This window comes from Leopardus geoffroyi, chromosome C1 (genome assembly GCF_018350155.1).
Source record: "Leopardus geoffroyi isolate Oge1 chromosome C1, O.geoffroyi_Oge1_pat1.0, whole genome shotgun sequence".
Taxonomy (NCBI): domain Eukaryota; kingdom Metazoa; phylum Chordata; class Mammalia; order Carnivora; family Felidae; genus Leopardus; species Leopardus geoffroyi.
The window spans coordinates 193,480,918-193,496,511 of NC_059328.1; the positions used below are offsets into that span (position 1 = coordinate 193,480,918).

A 15,594-nucleotide genomic window follows, 5' to 3' on the forward strand; every position below is an offset into this window, starting at 1 on the left:
TGTCTCTAAAATTAAAAAAAAAAGGGGGGGGAGGGGGCGCCTGGGTGGCTCAGTCGGTAAGAGTCCTACTCTTGATTTCGGCTCAGGTCATGATCTCATGGTTTCATGCACTCGAGCCTTGCGTAGGGCTCTCTGCAGTGTGCAGTCAATGCGCAGAGCCGACTTGGGATTCTCCCCCCCACCCCTCCCCTCTCGCACTCTCTCTGTCTCTCTCAAAGTAAATAAACTTAAAAAAAAAAAATGGCCTAGCACAAAGTAAATACTTAATGAATATAGCTTTTGTTATTTTTAAAAAGTATTAATCCATATAATAACCCCATGATTTGCAAGGGACTGTTCAGCTTAAACAGGTCAAGTGAGAAACTGCAAACTGGCCATTCACTATTGGCCTGCTCAGTTGAAACAAATATTTGAATTAGTTTCAGCCATTTGCAAACCTGATAGACTATCTAGAATCCTGTTCTTTTGTAAAAAAAAAAAAAAAAAAAAAAAAATGGGACAGTCTCTTAGCCTGGGCTAAGGAGCCGGGCCTGCGTTCCTGCAAGGCGCCTAGTGGCTCTTGCCGACCAGTGAGTTCCCACTTTCCGTGGGGCCCGTGCTGTCTGCTTCACCATTGCCCCCTCACTCCCTACACTGGTTTGAGTTTGTAACTCAAGGAAGACAGCAAAGACAGGAAAGAAGAAAGGAAGGAAGAGAGGGAGAGAGGAAGGCTGATTTCAGCCACTGGACGTGTGCTTTCGGACTATAGCTACATTGGCAAATGTTGTAATAATCAAAACATGCTTTACTTGGTAGGAGGATCAAATACACCTTTATGAAACGAGAACCTATTTCAATCATTAAGACAAAACAAATGTTTGATCCGGGAAGTGTTTTCATTCAAACGCTTGCAAAATACAATTTCTTGCCTGGGAGATGCCGTCTCTCTTTAGAGAAAACCATGGGGAAAATGTCCAAGAATGTCGCGAAGACAGGCCAAAATATTTTGACTTGAAAAGAAAAGATGCTTTTTGTGGAAAATTTTTGTTTAAATTACTTAGTTCTCTTTTGTAATCTCACTTTTCTGTGTGGTCTCAGTATTACATTTACACCCCCAGAGTTTTTAGAAAAGGAATCTATGTGGAGGGACTCTGTACTCTTGCAGTAATTAAAATCCTTTTAGGATCCTTTGACTTGCTGCTTTGTTCTAAATTGCGGGAACGATTTAACTTTCACATTTCATCACGTGGCAGCCCGTATAGCCTGAGTTTCAAGATTCCCTGTCTTCCACCTGAACACATGTGCAAATCCGTCTCCCCTCTCCCATCCCAGTTCAGAAGCAGGGCGATTATGTCCATTGCAAATGGAGGGTTGAGGCCATGGCTGTCACCTGCAGCCAGCTGAGGACCTGAGTCCAAGCCAGGGCCTCAACGTGTTCTACTAACAGGAGAAAACCGTGATCCCGAAGAAGGAGCCTTTGTTTTGCTAAGGTCCTGGTAGGCGCCTCACAAGGGGAGAAAGTCCACAGTTTATATTTAACAATCTGCCAATCAGTCACGACCTGGGAAAAATGCAGGAACATTAAAGCAGCCCGTGTAAAGTTTATTATTAAAGTAATATCAACACAAAGAACAATAGGAAAATAAGAATAATAGAAAAAAGATGACCCATCATCCAAAAAAATAACCAGGTCTAACATTTTGATGTCGTCACTCTTACAAATATTGATAATCATAACGAATGGCTTTGAATTCTGTCTTTTCACTTGACGTGCTGTTGTGAGCATGTTCTCTGTTATTACCTAACCTTAGTAGGCAAGATTGTAATGGCTACAAGATATTTCTAGAGGATATGTCATAATTGATGGGATTGTTTTCCTGATATTTGTGTATTTAATTTGTTACTAATTCTTATAAATAACATGGCTCTGAGCATCATTGTACATAAAGATTTTAATATATTTCGGACCATCTCCCTGTGCCAGATTTTCAGAAATGGAATTACAGAGTCAAAACACATGGGAAGTTTTGTAGCTCTTGTTGCGTATTATTAAATTGTTTTCCAAAATGTTTTAACCAAATTAGATTCCCACCTCAAGCGAATGACAGGGAATGTACTATCACCTCCTTACCAACAGTAGGTATCATCAGTTTTTTAAATCGTAAATTGGTTAGCACAGCACTTCACAATTTTAATTTTTATTTCTTTGACTCTACTCAGAAAGAATGTCTTTCCATTTAAGTACTTGTTTTTCTTCACGTTCAATATTAGTCCATGTCTTTTGTGCACTTGAATATAAACCCTTTAGAGTTTTTTCTTTTTGTGGGCTCTTTATATAAAGTGGTATTAACTTGCTGTTGTATTTGTTGGAAACATACCTTTCTAGTGGTTTGAATTTTTAAAAATATTTTATTCATATGTTGCAAACATAAAGAAGCCTCTAGAGAATAATAGAGCAAGCACTCATGAACCTACACCCAACTTAATCAAATAATATTTTGCTGCAACTTCAGAAACGTCTCAAGAATGAAAAATTACAAATTACAGATTTTTGTAATCTATATGCTATTTTTTTGAAATTTGTTGGAGCCTTCCTCTGTGTATGTTGCCAGTTTTTATAATCGCTTCATGTGCTTGCGAAAAGAAGAAACCGTCTCTGTTTTTACCCTTCCAGGTTCTCCCTATCCCTACTAGATCAAGATTGCTAGCTTTACTTTCTAAATATTCTTTATCCTTGCCCAAAATTTTTGTCTTCTTGATCTAGTAGTTTCTGAACAAGGCGTTGAACATTTCCCACCATGATTTTAGATTTGTAACTGTCTCCTACCATTCTGTCAGTTCCTGCTTCCCATATGTAGTAACTATGTTGTTGAGCCCATACCGTTCATGATGCCACATGGCTTTCCCCCTTGATCCTGGTGTGGCATCCCAGCTTACCTAAGGGTTTGCTTCATATTCTATTTTGTCTAAGACCGTAACTGCTGCACAGGCTTTTAAAAACAGTATTTCCCCTTTTTCTCTCTTTGTCTTTAATCTCTCCGCTCTCTTTCCCATTCTCTTTTTTTTCTTTCAAATTCCATGTGGTTTCATTTTAGGCATGATTCAGTGGCTTTCACCTTAGCAGCACATTAAAAATCACCCGAGAGGTTTTTAAAAATATCCACCGCCAACCCTCCCTGCACTCCACCTGCCCCCAAAGATACTAAGTTAGAATTGCTTAGGTTTGTTTTGTTTTGTTTTGTTTTGTACTGTGGTAAAAAAAAAAAACAAAAAAAAAAAACAAAAAAAAAAACAAATAACGTAAAATTTACCATCTGAACCCATTTTTAAGTACACAGTTCAGTAGTGTTAAGTATATTCACCTTGTTATGTGATGGATCTCCAGAACTTTTTCATCTGACAAAACTGAAATTCTATTAAACAACATCTCCCCATTTCCCCCTACCCACCCGGCCCCTCGCACCTACCAGTCCACTTTCTGTTTTTATGAGTTTAACTACGTTAGTGGAATCATACAATATTTGTCTTTTGCAACTGGCTTCTTTTGCTTAGCATAACGGCCTCAAGGTTGATCCATGTTGTAGCATGTGACTAGATTTTCTTCTTTTTTTTAAGTTTATTTATTTATTTTGAGACAGAGAGAGAGAGAGAGAGAGGGACAGAGAGAACTAGTGAGGGAGGGGCAGAGAGAAAGGGAGACAGAGGATCCGAAGCAGGCTCTGTGCTGACAGCAGAGGGCCCAACATGGGGCTTGAACTCACAAACCGTGAGATCATGACCTGAGCCAAAGTCGGGTCTTCTGTCTGGGTTACTGGCCATTAAGGCTTTAGTGGTAAAATCGTGGATAGGTCTGAGCAGGATTGAGATGGCCGGAGCGCACCTGAGTGTTTGGGGCAACAGTATTTACTAACCAGTAAGGAAGTGTTCAGAGGTGATATTAAAGATATCACATCCTAGAATAGCATGGGTACTCATCAACAGTAACAGACACTAACCATAAGCAGCCTCTTTGCTCACGCCAGTGCCATACTGGATAAATAGCAGCCCCGGTCTGCAGGTGGCTAATCTCTTGGTCTTACACTTGGTTATTTGAAATGGTTTCATTTTTGCATACACATAGCAAGAGTTTAGCAGTGTAGACATCTATATTTCTCAGTTCCTTGAAGCTATTACTTCACTGGCTTTTTTGTGTCATCTGATGTGAAGACTGTTGCCTAATTGCACACCCTGTCTTTTACTTATGATAGCCCTTAAGATTTTCTTGTTGTCCTTGCTGTTTTGAACTCACCCTGCAATTTAACTTTTTTATCTTTTTGGTACGTACAATACACTTTCAGTCTGAGGATTTTGGCTCTTTCCCTTCGTTTTCTTCTTCTGGAATCCTTGCAATAGATCCTCAGTACCGCTTCATCATTCTTTCCTATTTTTCTTTTCTTTGGCCAGGAACTGGGTGAATTTTTCTCTTCCAATTCTCTCTCTAAATATTTCCAGCCTAAAATTCATCCTTTCAATTGATCTTTTAATTTTAATGTCTATATTTTCTATTTCTATCTCTTTCTCTTTCAGATCCACCTGTTTCTTGTTTCATTATTGATTTTTTTGTTTCAAAATTTTGTGTTTTTTATTGTTTATTTTTGAGAGAGAGAGAGAGAAAGAGAGGGAGAGTGAGTAGGGGAGGGGCAGAGAGAGGGGGACAGAGAGTCTGAAGCAGGCTCTGTGCGCTAAGCACAGAGCTTGGACGCAGGGCTCTAACTCACAAACCAATGAGATCATGACCTGAGCCAAAGTCAGATGCTTAACCAGCTGAGCCACCCAGGCACCCCTGCTCTTTTTGAATACAAAGGTTACTTTCACTTATCTCTTTGTGCATCATCAGCATTTTTTATTTTGAATTCCTTGTTGAATAATTTCATAAAATCAATTTTATCTAGAGTGGGAAAGTAGGACTCACACTCTTTCTTATGTTAGATATTTTAATATGGTTTTGGAATTTTATTTTTCAGGAGGTTCATTTTTTTTTTTTTTTTAATTTTTTTTTTCAACGTTTATTTATTTTTGGGACAGAGAGAGACAGAGCATGAATGGGGGAGGGGCAGAGAGAGAGGGAGACACAGAATCGGAAACAGGCTCCAGGCTCTGAGCCATCAGCCCAGAGCCTGACGCGGGGCTCGAACTCACGGACCGCGAGATCGTGACCTGGCTGAAGTCGGACGCTTAACCGACTGCGCCACCCAGGCGCCCCCAGGAGGTTCATTTTTAATAGAAAAGTGCTTAACCTTTTATTTTCTTTCCTTCTCTTTCCCTCCATGATCACGCCTTCCTGTGTGACTATATTGCTTTTGTGCCTCACAGCACACCGGCACCCCCAATTCAGAACTGACTACACAGTAGTATTTTGGTATTCCTGGTTAACTTTGTTATTGTAGATGTCACAGATTCCCTCTCAACACCAAGCGTGTCTGAATTCCTACTTCCCAACATTTGCAGCTTTTTAATGAATCCATACCTCTAAGCAATGTGTGAGCAACCTTCCTTCAGTCTCCTATGACAAGGGGGAGCTCCAGCTTGGTCTGTGTCCTCAAAGATCTGCTAGAGGTGGTTAGTCTTCATGAACCTGCGGGAGCTGAAGCCTTGGGTATCTCACAGACTGTGAGATCATGACCTGAGCCACATCAGGAGTCCGACATTTAACTGACTGAGCCACGCAGGCACCCATTTTTCCTTTTAATGTCCTATTTACCGTTGCTGTGGGTTGTAACGGGTGTGGGGACAGAGGTGGGAGGGGACATTTTGTCAAGCATGAGGTTGCTGCACCACTTGACTGGACATTGGTTGTTTACTTCTGCTTGAATTTAATATGCGAAGTTTGGGAGTTCTGTGATCAAATACGACGCTGCTCTTCTTTTGATTCTTCTTCATACTTCCGAACTCAAAGAACCCTCTCCTCCTGATGTTGGATAAGTGTTCACTTTGTCTACTTTGTCTGCAGGCTTTACTATTTTATTTGAACCTTTCGTTTTTCAAATACCACTTGAAACACATTTGATTATAGAGTATGAGATGAGGAATTTCTTCTTAAAGAGCTAAGATCTTCTCAACCCCCTTTATTGAAAAATCCTCTCTTTTTTCATAAATTTCTAAAGTATTCTATATACTAGGATTTATTTCTGAGCTATCTGTTCCGTTCTATTAGCTTACTTCTCCAGTCATTTTCCAATAGCATCTGCTTGAATTATTGCAGCTTTTATTTATTTTAAGATCAGGTAGAACTAGTCAAATACAAAATAAATATTTGTACTAAATTTGAGGAAAATTTATAGGAGCATGACATACACTAATATGTTATTTTTTAAAATTTTTCTTTAACATTTATTCATTTTTGAGAGTGAGAGAGACAGAGCATGAGCGGAGGAGAGGCAGAGAGAGAGGGAGACACAGAATCTGAAGCAGGCTCCAGGCTCTGAGCTGTCAGCACAGGGCCCGACATGGGGCTCGAACTCACGGACTATGAAATCATGACCTGAGCTGAAGTCGGATGCTTAACCGACTGAGCCCCCCAGGTGCCCCCAATATGTCATTTTTAAAATCTCCCTTTAAAATGGTTTTGATTTTTTTCTTCTGGGCTACATTCATTTTTAAAGGTCATTCTAGCTTTTTAATTCTTTCTTTTTCTTTTTTCCATTATTTCTTAGAAATAATTATTGGTGGTCCATGGGACAACTCTATCTTGTTACTGTTTCCTATGTTGGCTAGAATTTCCATCTCTCTTTTTCTTATTGGTGAAAGTATTTAAAGGCACAAATGTACATCTTTGTTTCTGAAAGAACCTCTTGCCCTTTTCAAAAAGCTATGTTCAAGTTTTATTTGAAAGCTATTAAGTAGTGTTTAGTTTTTAGTTTTTAATGAAAACATGGCAGCGTTCGTGGAGTGAGGAGGACACACACAGGAGGCCGGCGACGAGTCGGGATGAGATTTTGGAGATCTTACTGTTGGGCTCAAGAATTTGGCATTTCAACACTCCAGGAAGTGACAGTCCAAGTTCCACGTTTGTCCTTAAAAACTCAACTTCCGGAACACACGAAATTCCTGTAAAGCTCTTTCTGTGCTACAGCGCAAGGAGCACAATGTTACATTTGAGAATGACTATTTGTTCATTTCCTGCAAGGCATGTTTGAATGTAAAATGGGAGGAAAAGCCTTGTATTTAAGTTCCTTCCTGAGTTTTTTTTCCTTAAAGGGAAGGGGGAGCATTACATATTCGTCTTCCATGGTTGAACACCAGCAAAACCCCACACCTGTGCTCCACTGTAAAACACAGTCACAGAAGCCGTGCTGTTTTCTATTGCTCGGTTTTGTATTGCTTAGAAAAGCCAAGTTCCAAGCGGTCAAGAGTCTTTGTGATGTTATTTAAAACCTGAGAAATCTGTAGTTAAGTTGAAAGGGCTTTTTTTTTTTTTTTTTTTTTTTTTTTTTTCTTAAATCTTGGGTTCAATTTTTCTTGGTCTCAGGCCCAGTGTATCAACAGTGGTGAGTCAGAAGGGATGCCTGAAATAGTTCATGTGCAGTTATCTGTGTTTGTGTCTTATCTCCCTAGGATGGCCAGGACTGGCTCTTATTCATCTATTTATTCCACAAAATCCCAGCAAAGCGTTCCTGGAGTAAATGTTTGCCGAATTATATTCAAAAGGTTTCAACTCATCTTTCAAAATTGGGAGACGACAAGTAGTGTTTTATGATGTGCACGTTGATGTGAATTTATGGCTTATAGTTAGAATCCTAAGGCCACGAGTAACCCAGAAATGCCCTGTCCCTTTCCTTGACTGGGAGAAAGCATTGCCCAATAAATGGGATTAGCCGATGATGAGAAAGTTCTAGTAAAGATATTTTTCAAAATATGAATAGCAAAGGAAAAACATGTAGAATACATACACACAGAAAAGTGATTTTCCTGGTCTAGAAAAATCCCTCTTTTGGGGGTAAGATAGAATAATAGATGCACAGTCACTGAGCCCCTTTTCCAAAACCCTTAAAAAATGAAAAATAAGTTAGCCTAAGTAATATACTAGCAACGTGTAAACTAAGGAAGGCCACACATTTTGAAGAAGGTCATCCTGCAGTAGAATGAGAAGGTTTAAGGAGGCTTCTCACTTCTGACTTCTCCCCCACCCTCCACAGGCCATGGTGGCCTCCAGAGCACTTCTCAGAGGTGCCACAAGTATTCCTATAAGAGCTTCTATTGACCATACACATGGGTATCAAATCCAGACAGCATAAGAAGTTGGATAGGAAAGGTTGAGGCAAAAATTGTTACTGAAGGTTGTCATTAATGCCAACTGAAAAAGAAGGTATGCCCTAGCTATGTTTTTGCAAGAGGTAAGTTGGGGTTGCTCTAAACTAAAGAAACAGGCACACCTGGGTGGCTCGGTCGGTTGCGTGTCTGACTTCGGCTCGGGTCATATCTCACAGTTTGTGAGTTCGAGCCCCACATTGTGTATTTGAAAATTGCTAAAAGAGCAGATCTTAAATATTCTCACACATGCACACACGCAAATGGTAATTATGTGAGGTGATGGATGCATTAATTAACCTAATTATGTTGATCATTTTGCAATATATACCTATATCATATCATACCACTGTTCACCTTAAACTAACACAATGTTATATGTCAATTACATCGCAATAAAGCTGGGGCGAAAAGGCATGGCTCTCAATTTGCTAATGAGTCTGGTGGTGGAGCTTCTTCCAATCATTCAACATTTTTGCAGCACTTGTGTGGCATGAATACATGACAGGAAGGCAGAGGGTTTACCAAATGAATGGTGCTGCTAACTCCATGTGGTGGGGTTTAGGAAGCCACGTTTGTGGGTTGGATGGCCTGGGAAGGCATTGCCAGAGTACTCATGATTTGGTGGGACTCATGGAATGTGTCAGATTTGGACTGGAAGAGAAAGAGAAGGTGATGGCTGGAAGTGCAAAGGCATGAGTAGGAGACCTAAGAGAAGTCAAGCAGTCAAGGGAGGTTTGGGCCAGGTTGGGGACACCCGTGGGGTTAGGAAATGTGGGAGGGAAGAAAAAGTATGGTAGGCAGAATAATGCCCCCCCCCAAGATGTCCATGTTCTAATCCCCAGATTCTGTGAATATGTCACCTTCCATGGCAAATGGAGCTTTACATGTGTGAGTTAGTTGAGGCTCTTGAGAGGGAGAGATCGTTCTGGATTATCAGGCTGGGCCCGGTGCAGTCACAAGGGTCCTTGTATACAAGAGGGAGTCAAGAGGGTCAAAGAAGGAGATGTGACCACAGAAGCAGAGGCTGGAGGGATGGGGGGAAGAGGCAATGAACCACAGAATGCAAGCAGCCTCTAGAAGCTGGAAGAGGCAAGGAAATGGATTCTTTTCTAGAGCCTCCAGAAGAAATGTGGCCCTGCCAACACTTTGGTCTTAGCCCAGTGAGACCCATGTTAAACTAACTTGCAGAACTATAAGACAACAAAGTTGTGTTGTTTTGGTAATTTGTTTCAGCAGCAACAGGAAACTAATACAAAACAGAAGTAACATTGAGGGATCCTTTAAAAAATCTTTACATCTTTTAGAAGCTGGGACTACCCTTACTACCATTTTACCGGGAAGAAAGTGAGGCTTGGAGAGAGAGTGCAATCGGCCAGGATCTTATACACAGCAAACCACGAAGCAAAGTTCCAGCCAGTCCTACCTGACCCCCAGACTGCTGCCCTCTCTGGGTGCCAGGCTGCCTCTGGCACTGGGGAGACCATGAAGTGGCCTGGGCAGGACAGGTAGGGACTTGATTCCGAGGTGTGTAGCCCCATGGAGTGTGAATCCCCACAGCTCCAGGACAGAATGCCTCAGACACGGTGGCTGCCCAGTCAGCACCGATTGTCGGAAAATAACACCAATGACAAAATGTCGCTCCAGCCTTACCTGTGATTCCACACATTCTTCCTCACCCCAAGGTGGATTCTGGTCAGGGAAAGAGTGTTTGTCCAGAGGCCAGGCAAAATGGAAGAAAGTGAGGGAAGAGAAAGGGAAGGAGAAAAAGAGAGTGGAGGGGTGAGGGGTGGGGGGCACTAAAAATAAATTTTGTGTACGTCTACTTTGGCTCAGGGTCGCCAGGCTCAGAGGAGCCCCTGCCATGTCAGTGAAGGGGCCAGTCAGAACTTTCCCCATCGGCTTGGTCTTTCCTTTCCAAATGTTAGAATCTGAATGTCCTTTTCTTTAAGAAAATCTGTAGAATTACTTAAAATGAAATCTCTCTTTGCTCTGTAGTTCTCTTGTGCCATGTTAAACTGATCATTAAAACCAAATATATACCTTAAAAGAATATATTTTATGCTATGTGAATTATATCTCAACTTAAAAACAAGTTCAGGCTATTTAGTTAAGAACCCCAGAAGGAATTAAAGTCAATGTTGAAATGTACTCTAAAATCAAGACAAGAGTCACTGTTTCAACAAAGGTTACATTTTACACAGCATGTCAAACAAAAATTGTATCTGCTGTATGACAATCACTCTGGAAAATCCCTTGGATTGCCCAAGGTATAGTAATAGTCAGGATTAGGATATTCTTTACCATTTCTTTTTTTTAATTTTTTTTTCTTTTTTGAGAGAGAGAGAATGAGTGGGAGAGGGGCAGAGAGAGAGGGAGACAGAGAATCTGAAGCAGACTCCAGGCTCTGAGCTGTCAGCACAGACCTGACAAGGGGCTCAAACTCATGAGTTGCAAGATCATGACCTTAGTCGAAGTCGGACGCTTAACCAACTGAACCACCCAGGTGCCCCCTTTACCATTTCTTAATAAATGTAGCACAGCCAGCTTTTCTTCCAGGAGTCCATCACTGTTTCTATTGCTAGGGTAACAGATGAAGTTGTTGGCTTGCACTTCAGCCCTAGATTGTGTGAAAAATACAATTTGAGTGTGCAGAGTTGACTTGTCAGAAATTAAAGACATACATGATGCGATTTCATTGTCTTGTTAAATTCTACTATTTACCTCAGATTATTTCACTTCATCACTTTCCTCACTTCTGTTCAGCTTGTGATTAATTTCAACTATCTAGTCCTAGTGAACCTTTCTGTATATTATACATGCCCCTGCAAAAAAAGGAAACCCTTCCGTATAGATAACATAATCTTGACATTTTCATACATTTCCTTCTAATCTTTTTTTCCATCTTTTTAAATACAGTTGAAATCATTCTGTACAAATTGTTGCACATTTTCATTGTTTTTAGTTTTCTGATATTATAAGTAATGCTGCAGTGAACATATATGAACAGAATTCTTGGCCTTTCCGGCTGTATGTTTTTCAGTTGTGAAATTTTGAAATAACAATAGATTTAAATTTTTAAAACAATTACAGGAAAATTGCAAGTACTGTTCAAAAAATTTTATTTTCCCTAATCATGAGAGTAAGTTGATATCAACCTGCTAGCACATCACCCCTAAATATTTCTCTGTGTGTTTTCCTAAGAACACTCTCCTACATGACCATAAAATAACAACCAAAATCCAGAAATTAACACTGATACTCCACTACCACTTAATAATACTTAGAGCTCAGAGTGCCTGAGTGGCTCAGTCGGTTGAGTGTCCGACTTCGGCTCAGGTCATGATCTTGCGGTCTGTGAGTTCGAGCCCCACGTCTGGCTCTGTGCTGACAGCTCGGAGCCTGGAGCCTGCTTGGGATTCTGTGTCTCCCTCTCTCTCTGCCCCTCTCCCACTCATGCTCTGTCTCTCTCTATCAAAAATAAACATTAAAAAAAATAATACCTAGAGCTCATTCAAGTTTGACCAACATTACATTCCAACCATTCCATTACAGCAGAAGCATCCAATTCCAAATCAGGTATTACATGTGGTTGCCGTATCTCTTTAGTGGCCTGCATCCTGGAACATTGGTTCGGCCTTTTTTTTTTTTTTTTTTTTTTAAACATTTATTTATTTATTTTTGAGAGACAGAGACAGAGCATGAGCTGGGAGGAACAGTGAGAGAGGGAGACACAGAATCTGAAGCAGGCTCCAGGCTCTGACCTGTCAGCAGAGAGCTCGATGCATGGCTTGAACCCACGCACCTTGAGATCATGACCTGAGCTGAAGTCAGATGCTTAACTGACTGAGCCACCCAGGAGCCCCTGGTGCAGCCTTTTTTTGTTCTCATTGGCTTCACACTGTGGAAGAGTCCAAGACCGTTATGTTGTAGAATGATCCTCAATGTGGGTTTAATTGCTGTTTCCTCATGATTAAACTTAAGATTAGCATGGATTTTTGGCAAGAAGAGCACAGAACTGAGGCTGAGTTCTCTCTGCATCCTACCAGGTGGTGCCTGATTTAACTCTGCCCCGTTACTGATGACGGCCACTTTGATCATTTGATTAAGATAGTGTCTGCCAGACCTCTTCATTGTAAAATTACTCCTTTCCCCTTTGTAGCTGATAAATATCTTGTGGGATGGTCCTTTAAAAGTATGAAAAAAATCCCATTTCTTACTAAACTTGCAGTTGATTTATTCATCCATGCATACCAGTGTGGACTTGTGGATTCTTGTTTTAGATGTTGCATTGTAATTCACTTTTTTCATCATTTATGTTGATGCTCAAATTGTCCCTGATTTGGTAGTTGGAAGCTGTCCAGCTGACTTTTGTGTCCTTAACATGACCACTTTATTCTTTAAGTACCTTTTTGTTTTCTGGTATAGCAAAATATTCTAGGCCTGCTTTGTACTTTCCTTGTACCAGTCCTGGAATCAACTATTTCTCCAAGGAAACCTGATTTCCTTTACTGGGAAATGGTATTTGGAAGGCAAGATCTGGTCACTGGATGTACTTCTTGCTACTGGGGTGTCACTGGCCAGGAGACAGCACAAACACACCCACAGGCAGACATTTACATCTAGAATTATGTCTGACCTTACCTATATATATTGAAAACCATCAGTTAACAGTGATACACCCAATTCCAATTCAATGTCTTTTCAAACTACTCTGTAGGAAAAACCAGGCTTGCATTATCTTTTTGTGTGAAGGGTGCATATTTATTTTTTTATTTTTTTAATATAATTGTCAAATCGGCTTACATACAGCACCCAGTGCTCATCTCAACAAGTGCCCGCCTCAATGCCCATCACCCATTTTCTCCTCTTCCCCACTCCCCATCCACCCTCAGTTTGTTCTCGGTATTTAAGAGTCTCTTGTCGTTTGCCTCCCTCCCTCTCTGTTTGTAACTATTTTTCCCCTTCCCCTCCCCCATGGACTTCTGTTAAGTTTCTCAAGATCCACATATGAGTGAAAATGTATGATATTTGTCCTTCTCTGACTGACTTATTTCACTCAGCATAATACCCTTCAGTTCCATCCATGTTGCTGCAAATGGCATGATTTCATTCTTTCTCATTGCCAAGTAGTATTCCATTGTATATATAAACCACAACTTCTTTATCCATTCATCAGTTGATGGACACTTAGACTCTTTTCATAATTTGGCTATTGTTGAAAGCGCTGCTATAAACATTGGGGTATATGTGTCCCTATGAATCAGCACTCCTGTATCCTTTGGATAAATTCCTAAGTAGTGCTATCACTCGGTTGAAGTGTAGTTCTATTTTTAATTTTTTGAAGAACCTCCACACTGTTTTCCAGAATGGCTGCACCAGCTTGCTTTCCCACCAGCAGTGCAAGAGGGTTCCCATTTCTCCACATCCTCGCCAGCATCTATAGTTTCCTGATCTGTTCATTTTAGTCACTCTGACGTGTGTGAGGTGGTATCTCAGTGTGGCTTTGATTTGTATTTCCCTGATGATGAGTGATGATGAGCATCTTTTCATGTGTCTGTTGGCCATCTGAATGTCTTCTTTGGACAAGTGTCTATTCATGTCTTCTGCCCATTTCTTCACTGGTTTATTTGTTTTTCAGGTGTGGAGTTTGGTAAGTTCTTTACAGATTTTCGATACTAGTCCTTTATCCGATATGTCATTTGCAAATATCTTTTCCCATTCTGTCGGTTGCCTTTTAGTTTTGTTGATTGTTTCCTTTGCAGTGAAGAAGCTTTTATCTTGATGAGGTCCCAATAGTTCATTTTTGCTTTTAATTCCCTTGCCTTTGGAGATGTGTCGAACAAGAAATTGCTGCAGTAAGGTCAGAGAGGTTGTTGCCTGCTTTCTCCTCTAGGGTTTTGATGGTTTCCTGTCTCACATTTAGGTCTTTCATCCATTTTGAGTTTAATTGAAGAAGAAAACCAAACTGGGAGGCATCACAATCCCAGACTTTAGCCTCTACTACAAAGCTGTAATCATCAAGACAGTAAGGTATCGGCACAAAAACAGACACATAGACCAATGGAATAGAATAGAGAACCTAGAATTGGACCCACAAATATATGGCCAACTAATTTTTGACAAAGCAAAAAAGAGTATCCAATAGAAAAAAGACAGTCTTTTTAGCAAATGGTGCTGGGAGAACTGGACAGCAACATGCAGAAGAATGAAACCAGACCACTTTCTTACACCTTGCATTATCTTTTTAAAAATTTTTAAAATGTTTATTTAGTTTTGAGAGAGAGAGAGAGAGAGAGAGAGAGAGAGAGAGAGAGTGCACAAGCAGAGGAGGGACGGAGAGAGGGAGACAGAAAATCCGAAGTAGGCTCTAAGCTCTGAGTTGTCAGCACAGAGCCCGATGTGGGGCTTGAACTCACGAGCTGTGAGATTCTGACCTGAGCCAAGTCGGACACTTAATCAACCGAGCCACCCAGGCACCCCCAGACTTGCATTATCTTTAAAATATTTTCTTATTTGATCATTTCCCTATATGTTACTAGACTGGGTTGAATGGTTGCTCCCCCCCCTCCCCCGCAAAGACATGTCCACATCCTAACCCCTAAAACCTGTGAATGTGACTTTATTTGGAAAAGGGGGCTTGGGGATTATGAGTGAGGCCTAAATCCAATGACCACTGTCTTTAGAAAGGATATACACATGGACACCTGGGTGGCTCAGTCGGTTAAGCGTCCGACTTCGGCTCAGGTCATGATCTCACGGTTCGTGGGTTCAAGCCCCACGTCGGGTTCTGTGCTGACAGCTCGGAGCCTGGAGCCTGCTTTGGATTCTGTGTCTCCCTCTCTCTCTGCCCCTCCCCTGCTCATGCTCTCTCTCTGTCTCTCAAAAATAAATAAATTTAGAAAGGATATACACACAGGGGAGAGACACACAGGGAGAAGAGGGGAAGGCCACATAGAGACCCAGGCAGGGATTGGAGTTGTGCAGCCACAAGCCGAGAAATATGCCCGTGGCCACCCAAAGCTGGAAGAGGCAAGGAAGGATTCTCCCCTAGAGTATTTGGATGTGGCACTGCCAGCAGACATCTTGATTTCAGACCCCTGCCCTTCAGATCTGGGGGAGAATAGATTTCTGTTGCATGAAGCTCCCAGATCTGTGGTCATTTGTTACAGCAGCCCCAGGAACCTCACAACTCCTCTGCCATTCCACTTCCCACGCCAAGGCCCTCCTTTCCCTACTCCAGCTCTGACCCCCTCCTTTTGGGCCACTTCCCCATCCTCATGGATGCCCTCCCCACCCCGCTCAAGCTCCAACACCCCCGCTCCAGGC

General features: G+C 41.3%; 1 protein-coding gene across 1 annotated transcript in view; it reads left to right on the top strand.

Moving 5' to 3' along the window:
* The window catches only part of LOC123596933, a 48,037-nt gene that overhangs the window by 30,475 nt on the left and 1,968 nt on the right, over window positions 1-15,594 (top strand). The gene's annotated exons all lie outside the window — the stretch shown is intronic.